Source organism: Podarcis filfolensis (genome assembly GCF_964270895.1).
Source record: "Podarcis filfolensis genome assembly, chromosome: 11".
Classification (NCBI taxonomy): domain Eukaryota; kingdom Metazoa; phylum Chordata; class Lepidosauria; order Squamata; family Lacertidae; genus Podarcis; species Podarcis filfolensis.
The window spans coordinates 29,898,658-29,914,095 of NC_139613.1; the positions used below are offsets into that span (position 1 = coordinate 29,898,658).

Below are 15,438 nucleotides of genomic sequence, written 5' to 3' on the forward strand. Positions count from 1 at the left end.
TCTCCAGGTCATAATTTAATTAAAACTGCTATTTTTGAGGTCTTGTGTGTCTTTGTGAGAGTTGAAGGCTACTTCTGGGTCTATTGCATTAATCAGAAGAACCAGTAGAGAGGATTGCTGACAGAGTTCAAAAGGCAAACGCGGCTCCTTATTTGACTTTTACATATTATGAATAATTGGTTGGTCCAGTTTTATACCTATATTCTTCACTCTTATTTTTAATGGTGCAATGAGAATTCTAATAGCTTTCAGGGTGAAATGCAGGTTTCATTATCCCTTTAACCAACATTGCTAGAAGGCTTCACAGAAACCAAAGGACATAGTAACTGCCTTGTTGACAATAGAATCATAGCATTGAAAGAGACCTCAAATACGATCCACTTCAGCCCCCTGCTCATGCAGGAAACCAATTAAAAGCAAGTGTGCATCTCTTGCTGATGACACATCTCAAAGTAGCAATATATTAGCAGTACATGAAAGGTGTTACAACTGAATGCCTGTATCCAGGGATCGAAATTAGCAGGGTGGCAGGCGCATTTTGCGTCTAAAGATTCTCCATTTGTGAGCACCTCAAAAAGTCTGGGTGCCATTTTTCGCGCCTGGCCGACACTCAAGGATTACTGAAATGTATGTGCTTTGAAGCCTCAAAGTACAGTGGTACCTCAGGTTAAGAACTTGATTCGTTCCAGAGGTCCGTTCTTAACCTGAAACTGTTCTCAACCTGAGGTACCACTTTAGCTAATGAGGCCTGCTGCTGCCGCGCCACCGGAGCACGATTTCTGTTCTCATCCTGAAGCAAAGTTCTTAACCCGAGGTACTATTTTTGGGTTAGCGGAGTCTGTAACCTGAAGTGTCTGTAACCTGAAGCGTCTGTAACCGGAGGTAACACTGTATATGTTAAAGATAGACAACATGTTAAGAAGTTTAACAATAAAGAGTAGAGTGTTTTGAAAACCGAAGTACGGGACTGATGTTTTTATTGTAAACATCAAATTAAACATGTATTAACAATTTCTGATAAAAATGTGATTTTAACAATGTGTCTCTTATGTGAATTGCGTATTAGTTCATGCTTATCAAAGTAATAAATAAAAAATGTTGCCAACCTCCACAAAATGTGGCGACTAAAGATTCTGTTTTGGTGCCCACAACTCGAGTCCCAGAAGCCATTTGGCTCCTAGCTTTTCTATCTAAGTTTCTAACACTGCCAGTGTCATAAGGTCTAGTAGAGAAACTATTTCAGAAACTTAAAGAGTGCTCAGTGGACAATTGAAGAAAGGTAATATTGTAGGGTGGTATGATTTTTATTAGTTTATTAGAGAAAAAAGAACATCAAAGGACTCCCCCAACAAAATGTGATAAACTTGGAATTCCTTCCTTCCTTCCTTTTACTTAGCATGGTTTTTCTTTTTCTTTATGTTATGTGTCTCTAATAAAATGCCCATTCTGATTAGCTGATAGTTTACATTGTCTGTATATGTTGCTATAGTTGTGTTTTTTGTATATTTTAAAAAGCAATAAGAATTAATTATTAAAAAAGAACACCCAACTCACTTGGCTAAAAAAAGTACTTACACAGCTTTAAGGTAGTGACTTATTTATGTCTTACACATCACCATCCATAAATGCTTTGTTCACTTACCCTTAAAAAAATACACAGCCCTTTTTTACTGCCAAATGTCAAAGGCTGTGTGAAAGATTAAACACGAAAGTGCTACCACTGACTCATTATTCAAAGATACCAGCATCTCGTTGGCTAGGACCTTAGATATGGTCTTAATTTGCATATCGTCTTGGCATCAGAAGCGTTTAATTATTGCTTCGTTCTTAGCTATCCTGCTTATGTAGGAACAGCTGGGAAATGAGGTTTAGAAGTTGTAGAAAGGTCAGCAGTAGCTGGAAAATACAGATGGCAGCCAAGATGGTACAGTAAACATGGCTGGCTCCCTGCCTAGTACAGGTAAGTAACTGCGCACAGATTTCTCTTTTTCAATGCAAGCTCTTTTGGATTCATTAGTAACCTGTAATTACCTGTTTGGTCTGTTATTTCACGGGAAAACTCATTTATGATTTTATAGCTGTCTTGCCTCACCTAAGCATGGGCAGTGAAGGGATGCCATAAGTGGGCAGGAGGAGAGCGATGGGACCTGTGAGCACAGAGTGTAAATGAGATTTATGGAAATGATCGTGGCAAATTGGCCAAGTCTTTCGTGGGGAAGTTTGGAGGGGAAGCATCTGTGGAGCTGGGGGAGGACAAGGATATTTCATTGTCCATTACCCCCAATGTCGTGGAAATATGCCTGCTTGGAAGGGCTAATTAAGAGGCAAGCCTGAGCACCAACTGGCAAATGGGAAGATTTTCCTAAGTGCTAATTGATCCATCTTCAGAATTTGTGAACTGCTCAGCCATCTCGGGAATAATAGTGTTTCCTCTTCGGTTTCTTTGTTTTTTGTTTTAATGCGACATATTTCCTTTTGCTTAAAAGTAGCACATTCTTCCTGAATTGTAATGTCACTGTTAAATTAGCTGTTAGTTATGATGGTACTCATTTGCCTAAACATCAAACAAAACAAAGAGAACAAAGGGTAACAGGCGCACACTTTGGGGAGCTGTGGTTGGCTGCTTTTTCCTATTTAATACACATTTAGTGTGAAACTAACTTTTTCCCAAGTGCAAAATAGCTCCAAGGCTCACATTGCCCAACCTGGAAAAATAAATAAATTGACAGCTCAGAGAAATTGGTGAATATTATACATGGGCCTAGCTGGTCTGTGTTTTTCAGCTTGCTTTCTCCTCTTTGCCCCCAATTCTCAGTGTCATTTTTAAAAAAAATTAAAAACTTGCATACTGCACCATTTTGAGAGAGAGAGTACAGTATAGTGTTCTGAGCTTTTGCACTTCTTTCAATAAATGAAAGGAGAAATGCTGAGTTTTACTCAGAGTAGATCCATTGAAATTAATGAACCTAACTTAGTCATGTGGATTAATTTCATTGGATCTTCTCTGAGTGGAACTTAGCTAAATATCACCTAATTCATTTTTGTACGACAGTGGTAGTAGGAAGGGATCTATAACCTCAGAAACTAATGTGACTCCTTTTTGCAAGTCATAAAGAGCTTCAGTTAATTACCCTGCTTCCCAATGGTAATGAAATAGTAAATGCAAACATTCTAGGCTGTTTGAAATATGCTCTAAATTCTAAATAAAATCAAAATGTGCAGAAATGCACAGCTACAGCCATGTGCCAAGGAAAAAGAAAAGTGGAGAAAGATATTTCTCAGGTTTGTATAACACAGTGCGATATTTATAGCACATACATTGCCACCTTTTCCTCAGTGGTAGTTCACTCAACTTTCTTTCTTTCTTTTTAAATGCCTGAGTTCTAAGTAGAGCAGGAAAAAGGTTATTGTTATAAATGAGGGAGAGAACATGATTTCTCTCTGTGGGATGAACTAGCCAGTGTTTTGCATGTTGTTTTGGAACAGAAAGTGCCCAGTCCCGTCTCACTTCTGTCTTGAATTACAAGCCACTGTAAAACACATGGGTGTTTAGGAATATATGATTTAGGCTCCTGATATGTGAAATACTGCTTGCTTGCTTGCTTGCTTGCTTCCCTGCAGACCCTCTTGCAGTTCTGCCGCCCTCAAAAGTTTGGGACCGAGATGGCCGAGGACATGGCATTCTCTGTGGCAGTCCCTAAGATGTGAAATTCCTTCCCCCACAGGGTTGCACCTGGCTCTTTCTTTGTATAGTTTCTGCTGAATGCTGTCTTTTGAAACCTGAGATACATATTTTAGGACTCACTCTGTTTTACTGATTGTGAATCGTTTCAACTAATTTTAATACTGGGTTCCTATATTGTTTAAACCCCTGGGACCTCATGGTAAAAAATGGGTAAGAAATTCATTTAAAAATAATGATTTGCTTCAGTCTCCCCCCCCCCCAAAAAAAACCCTGCAACATGAAAATAATTAGTGTGGTGTAGTGGTTAGAATTTTGGACTGGGACCTGAGAGACTTCCAATCCCCACTCGGCTCTGAAGCTCACTTGGTGACCTCGGGCCAGTCACAGTCTCTCAGCCTAAACTACTTCACAGGGTTGTTGCAGAGATGGGGGGGCAGGGAGAGAACTGTGTACGCCACCTTGAATTCATTGGAGGAAAGGTGGGATATAAATGAAATATACAATTATTTAATTTTATTTATTTATTAGAAGCTGCTCCATCCACTCCATTTTCCACGTTACAACCCTTAAGATATTTGAAGATGGCTAACGTATTTCCTCTGTTCCAGAGTAAACATACCCAACTCCTCCTAAGTTCCTCATAAGGCTTGGTTTCCAGGTCCTTTATCATCTTGATTGCACACATTCCAGTTTGTCAGTATCCTTCTTAAATTGTGGCGCCCAGAACTGGACACAGGTCTCCAGTTGTGGTCTGACCAAGGCAGAATAGAGTGGTACTTTGGCTTCCCTTCATCTGGACACTATACTTCTGTTGATTCAGAGTAGAATAGCATTAGCTTTTTTGTGCTGCTTCACATTGTTGACTCATGTTAAGCTTGTGGTCCACTATGACTCCCAGATCCTTTTCACATGTACTACTAGTATGCCAGGTGCCCCCCCCATCTTATATTTGTGCAGCTGTATTTGTAATAGAGCTGTATTTATCTCTGTTGTAAGTAAAATAGAAATAAAGTACCTGAAGCATATTGAACATATTAAGTGGGAGAATTAAGCACTTACTAAACTTTTGGCTGATTTGTGCCCCATATAAATGGAAAGCAATTTTAACTGCTGCACTGTTTTGCCTGGATGCAATTGCTGAAGAAATCTGTTTAAAGCAGCCTCTGCACGACAGCGATTTTATGTGTACAGATAATTTTATGTGTACAGGAGCTGGTTCTTTTAATTACTTGTGTTACGGGAGCTGACTGATGAAGTTTCCCATTAAAACGCTTTCAGACAAGACCCACAAATTTAGCAATAAGTGTGATTGCGCACTATGATAGTAACTCCTGGAAAGATTAAGCTACTTCTGGTTTCTTGTGTGGGAATTCTCTCATCTGGATCTTGAGCCAGCATTAAGAATTGAATGTCTCTTCTCCCAGGAGTGACTCATTCCCTTTCAAATTACCACTTGATAAATGGGGTTGTTTGGAGTAGCTCTGATTTCTCCCCTGATGGATGGTTTGTATCTAGTGACTTCACAGTGACGTTATTTGGCTGTTAGTTGTTCACTCCACAAAACATTTAGAAGAAAACTTGATAGAGATAAAGTGTCTGCTGTTTTTCTGCTTTCTGGACCTAAGTCAGACCCCAGCATTTACCACAGGGGTGCCCAAACTTTTTTCAAAGTGGGCCAGATTTGATGAAGTGAACATGTGTGAGCTTTTTTTCAGATTTGCTGAGCTTTTTTTTTATTTTTACCCCAGGACATATACTGCCACGGGGGCCGGATTTAATTGACTGGCGGGCCGGATTAGGCTCCCAAAACAGACTTTGGACATGCTTGATTTACCGTATTGCCCCAAATATAAGCCACACCCTTCAATAAACCGCAACTTCAAAATTAAGGGGGGGGGAGACATTCCCCCATGCCATTTTGCCAGCGGCCTTCCCTCGCCCCACAGAGAGCAGCCCAGGAGTGCGGGGCAATGGCGCACAGCCCGCCCGCAGCTCCCAAGCCTCCCTGGAGCCGTTGGGGGAAAGGGAAGGTTGTGAATATAAGCCGCACTTCAACTTTTCACTGTCAGAATTTGGGGGGGGGGGAGTGCGGCTTATATTTGGGCCAATACGGTAAGTATTCCAGTCCTCAAAACGCTCCCTCCAAGTGAAGGAAAAGAGTACCAATTGCCCCTAGTCAGGGCTGGCCCAAGACTTTGCTGCCTATGGTATGATGCATAATTTCCAAAGCTGGTCGTATTCTTTTGGCACCTGAGACAGGAAATCCCACAAGCATCTGTCCTCATCGCTGGCAGTAGAGGTTCAATAATGATAATAATAAATTAAATGTTTTAGCAATTTGCACCCCTTTCATGATACCTACAGTCAGCTGCCCGAGGCGGCTGTCCTACTCTGCATAATAGCGGAGCTGGCTGAGTCCACTGATTCATTGATTAAGTTGATTTAGGCCAGCTCCCTTATCTATTCCACGCTGCTGTAAGACTCTGATCTCTTGAGGGATCATCCAATAGCAGCTGGTTATCAGAAATTTAATGAGAGCTTTCCCTCACCACCCAGGGTACTTTCATACCAGCAGCGTTTCACAAATGCCCAGCACACCTCTCTGGCGCATGTGCTCACTTAAAATATAGTCACCTGTGCTCACCATCTTTCTCATTTGCACCCCCCCCTCTCTCTCTCTCACACACACACACAGAGGCTGGCTGTGCTTTCTTCATTCTCCTGGTAAAGAGAGCTCCCTGGCATCTAATCCTGACTCATAGGAAGAAAGGTGTCACCAGTGCTAATAACCAAAGGAGGCAGATGGAGCTAATTGTACAACAATTTATTGTTAGAACCCCATTACCTCCTGGGTATAATCGAGGCAGTGTAATATTGTTCAATACAATAAGGCTTTTAAAATTAATTACGTATTCATGATAAGCCTGGCATGTGACTTCACAGTCATGAGCTGCAGCACAGCTTGAAGGCAGACATCTTGGGTGCATCATTAATCAGAGAGGCTGATTTTGGTAACATATTCATGACTGTTTCCCAGGAGTAAGGCATTGTTGGTATGCCCTGCACACCCGTATTCCCCTGGGTGCGAAGCCTCAAACATCAGATCCATGTGTTCCTAACCTGTGTTTGAATGTAAAAAGAAGTGAGACTTGATTTGTTTTTAATACAAGGCCTCCATTTGTTTGTCTTGACATTTCATCTCATCCATTATATTTCTGGCATTTTCGATTGGTGCAGTGCTGGGGGCAGGCGCACTCAGTGGAATATGGTTGTCATAGTGAAGAATTAGGAGATTAAGTGGGTAGGAACGAACGAGTATAGCAGCAGCTGCCCTGTACAGAAGTAATGAGGGGCAGGGGGTGCAAAAAGATACCACACTAGCATGGCTGAAGCAAAAATAAAGTAGTTGCAAATGAACATTTTAGGACTAATAGCAGAGCCATGCGATGTGTGTTCCTTTCATATTATATCATACCAAATTTAAATTCAGTCACCAAGTTTTTAAATTAAGCTTTCCAGGTTCTGTACAAAGATTTAATAACAACACAGGTCCTGACATCAGGTTTATAATCTACTGAGCCTTTGCCAACCAAAGATTTTGGGCTCCAATTCCAGTCCGCCACAGACAGCCCTCAGTATGTTTGAAAATGATAGATCCAAAAAGTAATGGAACAACAAAGTCATAGAAAGACTACGAGTACTACTAATGAACTTTTATTAGCCTTTTACTTTAGGGTTTGGGATTTTCCAAACAGTTTTAAGATTGCCATTCTCATTAAAACAGCAACAGCGCACAACTAGAATTTGAAGATTACATCTCGGTTCAGCGCAAAACATGAAATATAACTGAGATCTAGGATGTGCTACCTTGTTCAATCACACAAACAAACAATGTCTACTTGTTGTGTTGTTATGGGAAACATTTTCCAGAGATATGGAAAACATATCTCTGAAGGCTTCCTACCCTTACATTATTTGCTCTCTTCTGGTAATTACAGAAACAGTTAAGCATTTCAAGCTCTCATATGGTTAAAAAATACAGGCATTTTTCAGAGGCCTTGTTTAAACATTGAAGTTGTGCCCTATTTGACATTGCATGAAGTGTTCGCAGCTTAAGTATGTGATTAGTTAGTAGCGTAGACTTGTTTGCTGCCTGCTCTTGAACAGATATATCTTCCTCTCTAATTGTGCTCTGTGCCCCCATTCAGAGTTGATAGCTGCCACAACAATGTGTCCTTATTATAGTGAGGAATTGGTTAACTACATACATCTACAGTGGGTCAAGGGGAGAAATCGAAATACCGCTTCTATCCTGTTTGCGGTTATGGCTCTGTATAATTTTCACTGAGGAGGGAATGCAGCTAACGAATAAACCTGACCTTTTAAGCATTATTGAAAAAAACAGTACTTATATGAGTTTTATCTGGTGCATTACAGACTTGCTGATGTTTGGATAATGTTTCCAAAGTAAGAAGCTAAATGTTTTGAATGGCTCATTAAAAAATAATAATATAAATGACATAAGGAACAGGGGAAAATATTACTCAAGCAAATGTCTGGCTGTAAATTAGACTTTATTGTAGTTGTGCTGGGACTATGGAAAGCACCAGAGAATCTCTTTTCAGGTTGCTATAGTAACAGCTCACTCCATCATCCTCCAGTGTTTTCAGGGGCCTATCAGAGTGTGTGCTCTAACACTAGATTATTAAAGGAATTTGTATTCAAATCCAGTCATTTTCAGCTGGGTGAAGCCCATAAGTAATTTTTAAGAGGAAGAAATCCTTAATGAGTGTTTTCTTTATTGTGAGTAGATTTTTTTTTATAAAAAAAGAAAGACATTTCCCAGTTTGGTTTCTTAAGTATTTCAAAGAGTTTGTAGCTTTACAGTGAAAACAGTATCCGATCTTTATTTATACATGAAAAAGCATATTCTTTTTTTCCTACAGAAGGAGAGGAAGAATGGGAGGGAGATTACAGGAGAGCAAAACCTCAGGGAAACTAGTTCTTAAAATGTTTGTTCTTTAGGCATACATCACTGAACAGTGATGACAACAAAAGAGAAACATTGATCTTTCTTCTTCTTTCCTATCCTTTGAGGATTTTTATTTTTTTATTTTTAAAGAAGATTCCAAAGCTATGTTTAGGGGTTTTAAACAAACAAGCAAAACCCTCTTAACATCATATATGTAATAATCTTAAGATGTAAAGAAAATGGAAAACTGTGCATAACTGGTGCTTGTGTTTTTGTACCTGTGGAGACCTGTGGGTTAGATGCTACAGTCAAGGGTTTGATTTTGACATAAATCCTATTCAGCTGTTATTCGTGCATAGTAGTGGGACTATGCATCTGGTCCTAGCGGCCAGCATCTTGCACAGTACTGAACTGGAGTTGACATCTGCATAGAGAAATCCTGTGCATGAGCACATCTGGTCTGATGCATCTGTGTTTTATTCCAGAGGCAACATACCATAATAATCCTGTGCCTGAAGATTTTCTGATTGGCTAGTTTCAGCTAGGCTAGTGTTGAGGCTCAGGCCATGAAGCTAGTAGTTACAAGATTCAGGGTTCCTGACGGATGCTTGGGAGTGGGCTTGGGCAGACCTCTGGAGGTAAGGTAGTTCCACAACTGTGGCCAGCAGCTGATAATGCTGTTGCATTGAGCTTGGTGCATAAATGGTACACTTACGACAGTGCAACGGAATGAGGTAGTCTCTAAAGAATGTGTGTATTGAACCTCGGAGTTTTAGGCATTTATACCACAACTCACCCTTCTCTTCCCCCTGCCCCAACATGTGAGAAGTGATGTCTAAGCTGACTGTGCCTGTCCTTGGTTAGATGATTTGGTTGGACTAGATGCCCTTTGAAATAGCTTTCAATTCTATAATTCTATATGGATTGTTGTACAATGTTAGGTGCAATTATCTAGCAAGATCCAGCCAAATTCAAGCATGTGTTTAATTTGGACCAAATCATTCAGCGATTGCCCAAATTGAGATCCATATAATTAAGCAGATAGTAAACCTATCCTATCTGCAGATTTATTGGGATAAATTTCATAATTTTGAAGGAAATTTCCTTTGGATGCTCAGTAGATTAGGTTGGTGTTGTTGTTGGTTTTTTAAAAATAGTCTTTATGTTCCATGTTAGTGGTTATAACAAAAGATTTAAAATTAATGTTATCTCTTTAAATTCTTGGCTAAAAAAACCCTCTCTGCAGGTCTGATCACCTTTCTTCAAAGAGTGGGTGAATAATGATTGCATTTTCATAGTTTATTTACTGGAAAATGTAAATAACAGGCCTAGTTCAGTGGGGAAGCGGGCAAAGAAGAAAGCTACTTCTTTGTCCTTATTTGCTTTGAAATTCTCTCCTTTCCCCTTGATTTCAGTAGCTGTGTAAAAGGTTTAAATAATAATAGTAATTGCCATAGCTGTTAAATAGATTTGTGACACATTGCACAGAGGAAATGTTTCCTTAATGCCATTGGAAATTTTAATTTTTACAAAGCTGGGTTGGGAGGGAATCCCTTCTTTTACTCCCTGGGATGTAGAGTTAAAGTGTGCACTGTTCCTATAAGAACTTGTGCACTGAATAGGTTGTACAAGGATTTGAAAAGGAGGGGGGCATGTGCATGCATACATATAAATGGATGCAAGGTTGACATAGGCCAGGAGATAAAAGGAAAGCTTCTTTTACTCATAGATGATTAAAAGCCAACTTTCAAGAAGCAAAGGGTTTTGTGGGGCAGTTTTCTTTTGACAGTGAGACGTGATCAGTGCCCCTGGGCCTTTTTTATTTTTTTATTTTATTTTATAATGCAGAGGATTTCTTCCACTGCTTACAGCTTGAAATGGCAGACAAAGGAGATTTCCTGGTGATGTCCTCCCAAGCCCTCTAGTTTCTATACTAAGCCTGTCTGGAATCTATTTGATTATTAAGCTTTGTACCTAAAAATATGCCTGGGAAGAGAGAACGTGGCATTTTTTTAAAAAGCTAAAGCTTTAACACAGAGAGCTATGACTTACGTTTACAAAGTGAAGTGGCTTTGGATTCATTCCAGTAGATCAGCTTATTTCTGGCAGTTTGAAAGCTTCATCAGCAATTGAAGCATTTGTTTTCTGTCTGGTTTCCTCTGAAATTATGTTAAAATCTGAAATAAACTGGGGTGGAGGTAGGACAGGAAATCTGTTTAGAAAAATAAATACTCATATGCAGATTTTTGGAATTCATACATGCAATGTATGCCACTGCATTTCACTAAGGCACATGGATCTGATTTACCTTGAGCAAGAACTTGGAAACAGCTCCCTGGTGCATAGGCAACATGGTAAAATAGGCACATTTGGCTGCTTCAGAGGCAAGCAAGTATACTTCATGCACAGTGTATGCATACTGTATGTATGATATGGAAAGTGGTTCCAATAGGGTTGCCATACATCATCCGGACGTATCTGGAATCTTGCAGTTGGCAGTAGTGTCCGGGCCCAACAACTTTGGGCAAAACTGAAAACAGCTCAACTTTTCTGACCAGATTTTCACTGTTTGAAATAGGGCAGTGTTTCTCAACCTTGGGTCCCCAGCTGTTGTTGGGCCTACATCTCCCATCACTCTTGACTACTGGTCTTGCTAGCTAGGGATGATGGGAATTGTAATCCAGCAACAGCTGGGGACCCAAGGTTGAGAAACACTGAAATAGGGCAACCCCATCTTAAAACAACCTTTGACTTGGGCTACTTCATTTTAGAACTTAAAAATAAAGTAAATTCTTAAGCTAGGGACTCCATAGTTTGTTGACAACCTCAATGGTGCCTGGTGCTTGTTTGAACCAGTAGGGCATAAGGTGGAGAGATCAACATAAAGTGGAGGCAGAGCCATTGACGGGCAGAGCTAACTAATTATAGTTTTTTACCCATCTTCCTCACTGCTGAGTTCTTCAAAAGCAACAATGAAGCTAAGGAGGAGGAAGCTGACAGGCAGTGCTACTCCCTGGGCTTGTTATAAGTAAGAAGCAGGGGTTGGCTGAGGGCAGAGGAAATGCCCCATTGGCCCAAATCAGTGGTGTCCAAACTTTTTTCAAAGAGGGCCAGATTTGGTGAAGTGAAGGGCTGTGGGGGCCAACCAGAGGGCCAACCAAAGTTGTTGACCATTTTTAAAGGATTTTACCCATGAAACAAACTGCGACAGGGGCCAAATTCAACCGACCAGAGGCCCGGATTAAGGCCCCGAAATGGTCTTTGGACATGCCTATCCCAAGTGCACTAGCCTCCACTGCATTAATTCCTGCTAATTCCAGTTTTCTTTGTCCTGGATATGAATGATGTGAACCACCCTGAGATCCATGGATGGAAGGCAGTATACTAAATGAGTGAGTGAGTGAGTGAGTAAATACTGCTCTCTCACCCTTTCCCCTTTTTCCTTTTTACATTTAGAGAAAGACGGCTTTTTCTCTCTACAGTTTCTATCTTAGAAGCATGAACGTAATCCCACTGAAATCAGCTGTTGCATGCATGAATTTTTGAGTGTAGCATTGAAGTTGTATGTAGTTACAGTGCTGTTGGGTTTCTGGATTGCTGTACAAATATGAGCACGTCAATACAGCAGTTTGTCACGTGGTAGCACCCAACAAAACTTTTAAGATCCTTGAGTTGTTTCTTCTGCTTTTAAGAGCATATACACAAATTATATCCTCTTGTTCCTCTTTAACTAATCTCAGTGAATTATTGGCTGTGGCTCCAAACTCTCAATCACTGGTGTATATCAGATCCCCCATTCCTCTTACAGAGTTGAAACAGAGATTCTGGTCCCCTTTTTGCATTCTACCTCTCTCATCTGCTCCAAGAGCTGGGAAAAGCTGGGCTGCGGCCTTCCAGACCCAGTATTGCCTTCATGTTCTTTGCACTTAAGTTTTGGTGTAATATCCCAGGGTCGCATAGTCAGGCTTGAATTACAGGACCTTGACTAGTTCTAAGCAGTCAACTTGCTCAGTCTGGAGATCAAGGGAGACCTGTTATCCCTCTTGACCCAGGCTACTCCTTCCAGACTCTGCTTCGTTGCCAACAATGGAGAGCTTTTAAAAAAGTAGTCCTCTGGCTTAGAGCCTAGCACTCTGTCACCTCTAAATGAGCGCCTTCCTTGTGCCTGCTGGGATGGGGCACAGGCACTGAGGAGTCTGAGGGTGTAGAAAGAATCTGTCTTAGGAGAGTTCTCAGTTCAGAGGTCTCTGACTTCAAGGGGCTCGGCTCTGAAACCATCCCCTCTGTGGCTTGCTCCACTGGTTCTCTTCATCCAGTGGGCTTTTCTTTTGTGCTAGAGTCCTGGCTGCTGCTTGAGAATGTAGCCTTGACAGCTGATGGCAGCTGATCAAGGAAATGTGGCCTTCTGAAGAATTCACAGGCTGTGACAGTGTTTCTTACATGGAACTTTCTCTATCTTATTCGGAGAAATTTCAGCGTAATCCTGGGGTGAGTATGATTTAGTCATCCTCCGCTGCTTGAGAGGGAGAGTTTGGAAATGCCTTCCAGTTCAGTGGCTCTGAGGATCTGTCGGATTGATTTCTTTGCATAAATATTAAAGAATAGAAGGCCAGAGTTGCAGCGGGGCTCTTTAGGGATCTTTCCTTTTGAAAGAATAGGTGATAAGGAATGGGGAGGAATAAAGATAGCAGAAAGCCACAGGGAAACCTCATGGTCTTTCCATTCAGTACACAAGAGGTGCCAGAGGGTCCCCTCTTCATTTAACTCATTGGGTATTCTTTCGATTATCATAGCTGGCTTCCTGTAGTCTTAAGATGCAATGCACCAAGCACTGCTCCACACAGCTCTCTTTCCTTTCAGTAAGGTTTGCGCAGAAACTGTGATAAATAGATTACACATTCCACCCCCACCCCCAGTCTTCCTCTGGTCCTTGTACATATTGCACAGCCTAGTTATATCCTGTTATCAGGATTTATGAGCAGAGATATACTAACAATTCCTTCAGTTTAATACTACTACTACTACTACTAATAATAATAATAATACATATTTTTAAAAGCATCTACTGTGCCATTTTTTGAGTTTTCATCCAGGTCACAGGGAACTAAAGTGGACAAAAAGGAACCAGACCCTTCTTGAATGGAGTGTTGGGTCCTTAGGGAGCCTTACACACGGTCGTGCACACACTGCTACCAACAGTCATCTGAGCACGGTAACCTACAGTACCCAAACTTGGCTCTGCTGTGAGTACAGCTCATTCTCTCTACTTACGCTGGTGTTTATTACTATTGATGGAGCTACTCAACAAGAGAAGTGATCATCCCAATCCTTCAGTCATTTGTGCTGGAAACAGCCCAAATGAAACCAGTTGACAATCGATTCAGAAAGGCAGAAAGTCACAAAGGGGTGTCTGCTGCAGCCACCAAAAGGTGAGGTTACCCAGAGTTCCTTTGAATTCTACACCATAGCTATTTGACAGTGATGAGTCACATATTCACATGAGTGATCCATGCCTTTGGTGGCTAGTCACCATCTCATTACCTCAGTTGTTTGTCTGAATCCACCTGAAGTTGTTGTTTAAAAAACATGTTGGTGCTTTGATATTCGGAGTGACAGTTTGCCTTTCATGCCACTCTTCCCAAATAAGCAACAGGCATAATCATCCCAGAGTGAATTTCTAGGCAATTAATCACCTCGACAACTGCAGTTGGGCCATTGCTGCCCACTATTTGCCAGTGGCATTTGCCCCACCCAGGCCAGATCCTGCTGCTTCTAACATCCATTATCCTTCCTTTACAGAATAATCCAGTATCTCTTCCCTAGCCCAGGCTAAACAGGAGGGAGAGAGAGGGATGGCTGTTCAGCCTTTATTTATCACAGGAAGAAGACTGTTTTTCTGGTTGCCATTACCTTGGCAATGGCTGTGACTGGTTATCTGGAGCCAATTATTATGATATACCAGAGTAACAAGACTGGTTTAATTTCATGCTAAGTTATTGGCAAACAAAACTGTTCTCTCTGCTTAAAGAAAAATAATATTTATCTGTCCAGCATCTAAAATGGTGCCATAGAAAGACAAAACCAGATGAACTCTGTCTGCAGGCAACATAAAGAGAAAAGGGGGAAGGAACAAAAAGAGAGAGCAAGCAACTGTAGAAACATCTCTTTAAAAGGCCCTGAAATCTTCCATTTCAGCTTGAATCCTAAATCAGAAAGAATCCCCAGGCTTAAGAATATGAGGAACAAAATGAGTCCCCAAAATTTTGTCTTTGTAGATAAGGACAAAGCAGTTGTCAGCCAATATTTCTGCAATATAACCTTAGTAAGGGAACAAATGAATTTTGTAGGAAGTTTATGATACAGTACTGAAGAATATTTTTTCTTGAAGGTTTTCCTACCATGTTTCAGAATTCACATGTTTCCACACCCACAGTGAGGGAGGATGGGGAACATTCAAAATGGCTATAGAGTTGTCTAGAAATTTGGCAATATGTCCTACATTTATGATTCTACAGCAGCCATTCATGATTCAAATGAACCATGATTTTATGTTTGTATAACTTTTGAAGCTACAAATCTCACCAGTTGCTCCTTGGCTACCTACGTTGTGACAGGGGAATATGAGTGAAAGCTACTTGTTGGGTCTAGAAACTGACATACCCAGTAGGAATTGTTGCTCACTATGGGCTGGTATCTTGGGCTGATGCAGTTGTTAATGGTAAGATTTAAGGGCTCCTGTTGGAAAAGGCATGGACCTGAAAACTCCACATCTTCTTAGTAG

The 15,438-nt window shown here is 40.9% G+C and overlaps 1 protein-coding gene and 1 long non-coding RNA gene across 3 annotated transcripts in view; one reads left to right on the forward strand and one right to left on the reverse strand.

Moving 5' to 3' along the window:
* Window positions 1-15,438, forward strand: part of MRPS27 (mitochondrial ribosomal protein S27) — a 53,780-nt gene that overhangs the window by 15,900 nt on the left and 22,442 nt on the right. The window lies entirely within an intron of this gene.
* Window positions 6,391-13,689, reverse strand: LOC310745272. Its single transcript, XR_014540055.1, has 3 exons — window positions 11,356-13,689; window positions 10,710-11,207; window positions 6,391-6,805 (listed from the first exon to the last, which is right to left on the reverse strand). It is a non-coding gene; the product is annotated as an uncharacterized lncRNA (long non-coding RNA).